We start from the raw sequence: 8960 nt of genomic DNA on the forward strand, positions 1-8960 counted from the left end.
TTCTCATCTCATGAATCCAGAAACTTAGCTGCTCTTCCACCTTTTCCATAGCTTCATCACTCATAGATGTTACTTTAGCACTTTTTGTTTGTTTGTTTGTTTTGGCCGTACGCGGGCCTCTCGCTGTTGTGGCCTCTCCCGTTGCGGAGCACAGGCTTCGGACGCGCAGGCTCAGCGGCCATGGTTCACGGGCCCAGCCGCTCCGCGGCATGTGGGATCTTCCCGGACCGGGGCACGAACCCGTGTCCCCTGCATCGGCAGGCGGACTCTCAACCACTGCGCCACTAGGGAAGCCCACTTTATCACTTTTCCGAGTAGACTCGTGTCCAGGTCAGGATTTCCTCTTCCTTTTTCTGAATGTACTGCATTGTTGATTTATTAGCATTGACCTTATAGCCAACAGCACTGTAACTCATGACTGAATGAACCTTCTCTAACACATACTTTCTCCATAAGGCAAATCACAGCTTTTTTTGCACTTAGTAACACAGACAGAATTTCAGCACTATGCTTGGGGGCCATTTTAAACAGCAAAATCACTCCAGAAAGCACAAAAATGCAGAAAACATGACACTAAATAGATCACAAAAAGGACACTTGTATACAACATGAGTGCTGAAATAAGAAGGCAGAGTGTCACCTTGTTCAACCTTCACTGGGTTCACATGCATCAGGCAACTCACATTTTTCGCTGTCCTGCACAAGTTCATGAATTATCATGAAAGTGCTGTGAGGACTGATTTCGGGGATACAAGTAAATTTTAATGAGTAGACAAACTCACAGATAAGCTCTCTGTAAAACATGAGGGCCAACTGTACAACTAAAATATTGCACAACAATTTCCTGAAAATTGGAGAACTGCTCAGAATTAAGGCATGCTGAGGTTCTTAGGTTGCTCAGGGGGAGAGTAAACATATTGATTAATTTTAAATGTTTAAGTTAAATGTTCGTGAAAAGAATAAAAACATTATGTTTCAAAAGAATAAAAAGTGTGTTTTAGTTCAGTCATAACCACAAGATGTCATTTTATACCCGTCAGAGTAGCAAAAATTAAAATCAGATCACATCAAGCATTGGTGAGAGTATTGGCAAACAGGAACATATATATTGCTGGTGGAAGTGTAAACTGACACAACCATTTTGATAAAGTTTGTCAATACCTAAGAAGGCTTATGATACATATTTTGAAATGCGGTACCCAGAACAGAATGGACTACTCCACACGAGAATCAATTAACTCAGGGCAGGGTGTACTCTTGCTTCCTATGACTTGGGGCAGATTCTAACTTTGCACTCACTTCACAACAGTCACACTCCAAAGTGTCAACAGAAACTTTTAGATATATTGCCAAGCCAGAGCTTCCTCAATCTATGATTGGAAAGGCAAGGTTTTAGACCTAAAAATAGGCATTCCATCACACCAAGTGGTCTGCCTCTATCTGCTACCACCTACTTCATCCTCTTAATTTTGCCTCCACGGCTCCTGTGATCAGGTATCCAGGAAAAGCAAAGGGAGCAAAACTTACGTGTGTGAAATGCCATGTGGTCCTGATGGGAGGTCTCCTCTTTGCCATGTCATCCTCTCCCACTTTTCACCCAGGACATGAAAGTGGGACTTCTAACATATTTTTAATCCCAGATTAGAAATTGTTTTAAAATCTGGGTCCAAAGTTCTGGCTCTTGTTAACAACACCTACCCTTTCAGACATGCAGAGCTACATGACCTTGGTTCGTGCAAAAACTCAGGCACCTCTAGAGCAATGAAAACAGCAACAGAGACCACTGCAGGCTTGGCAATGTCAGAGGGGGATGGAGTTTGGGCAGAGAAGAGAAAAACTCACTCACGGCCAGTCCTTGGTGCCAGCCTTTACAACATCAGTTAGGCAATGGTGGGTGAGAACAAGTGCTGAATCATCTGGAAGATTCTTGGAGGTTCTTTGATGGAGATAATCCAAATAGAACACAGCTTAAGCCACCAGAGACAGAAGAAAACAGAGGGGAGGCATGGGACGAAAACAGGAGGATGAAATAAACCACATACTGAACGATTAGACTCTCTGTGGTGCCGTTCCCCACCATGATCCCAGAATACCTGTACAGTCACATTCCCCTGTCAGGACATAGAAATATTTTCCTCTTAAGAAACTTGAATGGTCCCAGGTACTCAAATACTACCCCTTGGGAACCCTAACAAGAAAACACTAACTTATCATTCTATCTCCGTAAAGAGAGAGAATTCAGTCAGTTTTTTTAATTGAAGTACAGTTGACTTACAATAGTCAAGTGTTGTTCAGGTGTACAACATAGTGATTTGATATTTTTATAGATTATACTCCATATAAAGTTATTATAAAATATTTGCTATACTCTATGTGCTATACATGAATGCTCTTTTTTTTGAGAATTTAAAACATTTTTATTGGGACCCTCAGAAAGATATAACTTTTAAGTTGTGACCCAGAACAACGCTTACATACACACAAACAGAACTGAAATTAATGTTACATGAAACAGTGTTAGTCTCTACTAAATGCATTCTGATATTTTCTATTTTATTCAGTGAAATTCCATTCTATCCCATTCCATCCCAACCTCATTCTATTCCATTCTATTGTTTCTCTTTGGAAATTGTTGGTTAAAAATACATGAAATTGATTTCCCAGCCCTTTGGCCCTCAGTTTGAAGAACACTAGGTTAAACAAAAATGAACATTCGCTTACCCTGACTCTCAGATTTATAACTAATCATTATACATCGTCAATGTTGTTTTACGCATGAGAATGGACAATAGCCATTCAGATCTTTGAGGAAGGCTGGTAATATGAAAGAGAGGCCAAATGGAGAGAGAAATGTGTGTGTGTGTGTGATGGCGGTAAAATTCTTATATACCATGAAAAGAACTAACAGTAAGAGTCTAAAATTTATATATAAAATATTAGAACATAAACAAATTATTTACAAATATAGAAATAAATGCAAGAAGAAATTTAATTTGGTTACTTCCAAGAAGTAGGACTGGTGGATGGAAAAGATATAGAAAAATGGACTGCTACTTTTCAATAAAAGCTTTTTAGTACTCTAATTTTTTTAGCTATGGACAATATCACTGACAATATCACTGAATTCTGAATATCACATATTTCAAAATTTAGTTGTATTGCAGGAAAATTTTGTCGTGGGTTTCGATAGCACGATTTCCACCTCTCTCTTTTCCCTGTTACACCATACATGCAGACCCTGACTCTCATTGACCTTTTCTAAAGCACCCCTCCTGGTTCGACCTATATCCCCTGTCAAGTACTGCCCCTGGGGTAGGATTGCATGGAATTCTGTATGCAATATTGCACATACTATTTCAACTGTATTTTCTTTTCTGCATTCATTTACAATTTAAACTATCTCAAACCAGGATAAAAAGTTGTATCATCCGTTGAAAGCATTTAAATGATAATGAAGCCAAGAAAGAAAATATTGGGGGGATTAGAGGCGCCTTTTCCATCCTGGTGGTCTCTAAATATGTAGGCGATTATAAATTTACATTTCTTCTTTGGGGGGAAGTTGTTTTCTTTGAACCAGCCCAAGCACATGGACCCATCAGGAAACTCAACTTGCCATCTGTCTTGCAGTAATATTGGGGAGGACATTAGTTACGAACACGCTGGCAGCCCCGATTCCCAAATGCTTTTCACTTAAGAAACGATAAACATTTTGAAACAGACTTCTTGGAGAACAGCACAGCAGCCTCTCCAGCAGCTTTCATGGTACCCCTCAATGGTTATTTTTGCCCCTCCATTGAAAAATGACGGCATAGAGGGAGGAGGGGGAACACATGGGCTCCTCCTGGGGCGAGAACTCTTCTTTAACATGGCCAGAAGATCTAGCAACAGCTGCGCCCATTGGAAGACAACATCAACTTGTGCGACCTGCCCAGGCTCATCAAATGATGAAGGGAGGGATCAAGTTGTAAGCAGCCTCGCAAATGGTGGCTTGGATTATTTTGCAGGAAAGAACTGAAATGAGCCATCTGCCTTCTTTTCCCCTCCCTGTAGAGACAGAAGCCTTTGGGAATGTCCCAAATCCTGGGCTAAAACTCAATCCTGAGAATTCCAGGCAAAAGAATATGGCAGTGCCACCTTGCCAAGTGATTCCATTAGAGAGGTGATGGATGATAGCTAGAGTGTCACCTGCCCCAGATCAGGCATGGTTGAAGGAACTAGTACTAGGCTGGAAATCAGGACAGCTGGTTTGTGATTCTCCTCTGCACTCATTCACTGTGTAACCTAACGTGGAGCCATTCGCGTCTCTAACTGCCTCCACTTCCTCAGCTGAGCGACAGGGACAATAACAATTGCTCCACCTTCCTCGTGGACGATCAGCAAGTTACATTAGAAGGCATGAGGAAGCACTTCGTGGAAAGCACAGGGTCTTACGCAAGGGAGATCATTAAAAAGATTTTTAATATAAAATTTGAGATGAATGAAGATTTATCTCTGGGACTAAGGAGAACAGAGCCCGGATTGCAAATAGTTTTTTCCTGTAGTGCCTATAAAGGCAATCACTGGGTAGACTCCTCCCCCACTCACAGCCCAACTGCCTCCCTACTCAGGCCTCTCACTTTCTGTCCCTCAGGGTGAAACTAACCACCTTCCTCACCTCCTAGTCCCACCATCAATACAGTATCTTTTCCTTTATTCCCTCTCTCATGAATCCCAGAAAGTCAGCCACCATCTAGTCCAGAGGCTGTCAATTCAGACGACGGAAGGACCAGGTAAGTGACATAAATGAGTGAACCAGCCTGGGTGTGGGAAATGTGGCCAGGCAGAGATGACTACACCATCTAAGGGCCACCATTATTCAGCTCCTGAAATTGCCACGTCTTCAAGTCTTTCAAGAGAATATGGAAATCTGGAGTTGTGTGAGAAATCTTTGAAGGTTGAAAGTTAACCAGCAATATTTAAATGTTTGAATCATCATAGGGCCTAACCAGAAGCATTTGTGCATGAGCTGAAGGTCTGCAACCTTTGATCTAGGCTAACTCCTGTATTTTTACAAGTACAGATTCTCAAGCCCTAAAAACCAGCATAGTGTAGTTCAAAGACTATGTCCTTGGAGTCAGCAAAGACCAGGGCTTAAATCTCTCATCAGCACCTAATTTGCCATATGGTAATTTGAGTAAGAGTTTTAATTTTTTGAACCCCAATTACCTCAACTGTGAAAGGGGATAATTATATATCCTCCATAAATGTTCTAGAGGAAATAAACAAGATCACAGATAATACATGAAAATCACCTGGTACATAATAGGCACCCAGTAAGTGTCTCCTTTTTCCTCAAGGTCAACAAGTTAATGGTATTACGAGGCAAGAACCCATAACCTTTATCTCCTGAATCCAACCTGCTTTTCCCCCCCTGCACTGTATCCCATGGTTCCCTTGCCTGGAAAGCTCTCCTTTTCAGAGACATGAGGTATGATTCACCCTGGAAACTGTGCACGAGATTAGCGCTCTAGACACCTGCGTTCTGATTTACTTTTTTTCCCGTGAACATGCCCCATCAACCTGTGTAGGTCTCATTTATTTTCTCTGGAACAAAAGTGACAATCACTGTAAACTGAGGCAATAAATCTGTGTTACGTTGCTCTAAATCGTAGTAGGCCCATCCGTGAAACCCAAATGCCTATGAGCCTGGGATCAGCCTCTGATTTGACATTCTGATGCCTAAGGAATGTGTTTTAAAATGTAGGTTTTATTATTATTTAGATGTGGTGAGGCCAACAGATCAGGAGACAATTGCCATTGAAAAGACAGTTTGTTTGTAAAGAAATAAAAGCTTAAAAAATGTCCACCTTTATCCAAAAAGTGATCTATAAGAAGATTTAGACTACATATTAATTAGCAGAGAGGTGAATCAAGTTGAAAGAATATGGAACATTATCAACATATTTACTAATAAACATTGAGTATTTTTTAAGTTAATGTCTTATAATTTCCTAGCTTCTCCAAAGTAGACAAGCTTTATGATATTGTTGCAATTTGTCCTATATCAGTTAACAGATTTCAATACACAGTGGGTACTTACTAAATATGTGATAATGATTATTACTATTAATTAAAGCTGTTGAATTTTTTAAAAAAAAGAAAATGTAGATTGTTACTCACAGTCCCCAAGGTGAGGGAGCTTGCCACACCACACAGGGCCACGCAGGGAAGCACCAGGGTTGGTTGGGAGGCAGAGGGAGTGAGAAAAATTAGGTAAGAGGCTTTAATGTAGTTTCTGCAGAAAGGAACAAGCAAGGCAATGAAAGCAGGTTTAAGGGTGGCTAGTGTGAAAAATTTCAGTGGGCTCTGAGGTATAGCAATTGTTTCTAGTTGTCTGGTACCTCGCCATGGTGATTAGGCGATTAGGGTGGGGGGGATAGTGAGGTCCTGAGAGCCCATAAAGGAAGTGGTTGGGGAACGGGCTGTGGATTGGTTGGCTTGCATATGAAAGTTGTGCTTATAGACAAGTCCTTTACTTTGTCTAGTGATGGGCTACCCCTGTGAGGAGCAGTCTCTCCCGAGTCAGCAAGGTCCCAGATGTCAAAGCATTGGAAACACGGAAGATACAAAGGCACGATTAATACAGAGTATTTTCAAACCGGTGAGTATTTGGCCCCTCCACACACCCCTGGAAAGATATCAGAATGTCAAGGAGGAGGTTTCCATTATAGGCTCACAGAATAAGAAAGAGGGAGGGTGTATGACTAAAATCCTCCACTGGGAAAGGACCCTTGCATAGGAACAGAAGAAGAGAAGGTCAAGGTGCTCAGAGAAGAAAGGCAGCAGGAGATTAAAGCACCCATGAGCTCAAGGAAGGGTTCGGCATTCTGCTGAGATTAAAAAAAGTGGGCAAGGGGGGTGGAGGTCCAGGTAAACACGGTCCATGTCCTTAGTCTCTAACATCTTGGATACTCTTTCTAAGGCTAAATGAAGCCCCACTCTCTCTGAGTAGAGAAAATTAAATTTGAATACAGAGACTGCAATGGAATAAAGATGATTCTGCTCGAGTGCGTTGACCTTTATCAACCATTTCATCAGAATTTCTGGAGCATGAATATGCGTTAGGTGTCCTCTGCAACTGTTCACATGAGGAAGGATCCTTCTCTTCTGCATCAGGTCCAAGGAATCCTCAAGCATCCCGAGATGGGGAAAGCAAAATCAAATCCATGAAGTTCTGAAATCTAGTTAGAGAATAGTTGTAGGAGACAACGAAAATAGCAGTCAAGCAGCATAAATCTCCAGAGTATACTGTTTTTCCTCCTGTGACTGACTGAAAAAACAATTACATTTCTCAATATTCCTCCAGCTGAGACTTGGATTCAGTGCTAGATAACATATAAATTGCTGGTTTGAGGCTCTTCTTTCAGGTGGACTAGATAGTCAGGAAAGAATGGTTAGGCACACATATGCAGATCCATGCTTATATGAAAAGCTTTTAAAAACAGAGTATCAGGATTTTCAACTTTCACTATTTAAGAAAAAATATTTTATTTGCAAGAAATAGAAATACAAAAGCATAACAATTTCATTTTTTTCCAAACTAAATACAAGTATCCTACAAAGCATTTACTTTTTTTAGTATTTACTTAGCTATGATAAAGCATAAAAAGCCATAAAAAACAGCATGATATGACAGATAATAGACTCACAATGTGTTCAGACTTAAACACTGCTGGTCTGTATAACGTGTAACCAAAGACAGCAAAGCCCAGCCTGTCAGCAGAGACATTAAAGCTCATGGTTTCTTATAGTCCGGAGTCTGCTCAGCATTGTTTAAAAAGGGTGGCTCACAATTTGTCAAAGAGAGCTGGTGTTTTTCATAGGCTCAGACAGTGTTTCATCTGAAAGGGAGATTTGCTGAACAGCATAGGCCATGGGTCCACGGTGCAAAAAGTTCATTGTTCTCAGCCAGCTAGTGAGTAAGGAAGAGGAACAGAGAAACAGCGAAAACCGCTCGTGGTGCTTTTCCAGGATGCAAAGGCTGCTAGCTGGAGCTCACAGACGACTGGATGAACCGGACAGGAGATGAACATCTCCAGCATGAGGCAAAAACCTGAACTTTGCACAGCAGGGCCAGCCTAGGGAGTAGGCACTGCATTCCCTGCCCAGAGGACCTTAGAAGTTTACAGCGTGTTCGCGCAGAAAGAGATCTGCTCAACCGGACCCACAAATTTCTGCACTTTCCATATCACTTAGCTGTTTATCCATCTCATAGTAATTAGTTGCCCTTGTTTTCTCTTTCTATAAAATTAACTTATTTAGCACAGCACCCAGCACCTAGTAGGTGCTCGAGAATTATTATTTCTCTTCCTTCTAGAAACCAAGACAAAATAAAGCATTCCCAGATTTTATGCTGCCCAAAAGGACAAAACGAAACAATACCTAGTCTTGTCCTGTGGTAGGTGCTGACCCTTTGTCCACGGAGACGTGGAGCCTTAATCCTCAAATGCCTCAGGTTCCTCTGAGCTGAGAAAATGTTCTGCTCTGAGGATTTATAATACCTTTAATCCCGGCTGGCCATTTTTTGATGTGATTGCCCCTCTGCAAGATGGGATTTTCCTAATGGACATAACTCTGTTCCTTTCCTCCTGATGTGCAAATCTGATCATGGCTCACTTTTAGGAAACCATTTTTGAGCCTTTGGAAAAAGTTCCTTTTCCCATGTCCACCTCAGTCTAGTACCACAAAGCTGTATATAAAATCTCCCAGCCCCTAGGTAGTTCTCAGTCATCCTGGATTCAAATATAAGGCACATGTAAGACACAAACGAGTGTCCAAGATGAGGGAGGAACGTGTGTGCGAGTGTGCGAGTGTGCATGTGTGCGCGTGCCTGCGCAAGAGGAAGAGGGAGAGGGAGAGGGAGAGGGAGAGAGGGAGAGAGAGAGAGAGAGAGAGAGAGAGAGAGAGAGAGAGAGAGAGAG

The 8960-nt window shown here is 41.6% G+C and overlaps 1 protein-coding gene across 6 annotated transcripts in view; it reads right to left on the reverse strand.

Moving 5' to 3' along the window:
* Positions 1 to 7163: 7163 nt before the first annotated feature.
* The window catches only part of CREB3L2 (cAMP responsive element binding protein 3 like 2), a 117588-nt gene continuing 115791 nt past the window's right edge, over positions 7164 to 8960 (reverse strand). For 5 of the 6 annotated variants that reach the window (XM_029232944.1, XM_029232943.1, XM_029232939.1 and 2 more), the window contains one exon: positions 7165 to 8960. This exon is cut by the window's right edge and continues 4156 nt beyond it. The gene's annotated coding sequence lies outside the window, so the exon portion shown is untranslated. The other variant, XM_029232938.1, reaches the window with a different exon arrangement.

The sequence above is a fragment of the Monodon monoceros genome, unplaced genomic scaffold (assembly GCF_005190385.1).
Source record: "Monodon monoceros isolate NGI ecotype Baffin Bay Population unplaced genomic scaffold, NGI_Narwhal_1 Super_Scaffold_2, whole genome shotgun sequence".
Classification (NCBI taxonomy): Eukaryota; Metazoa; Chordata; class Mammalia; order Artiodactyla; family Monodontidae; genus Monodon; species Monodon monoceros.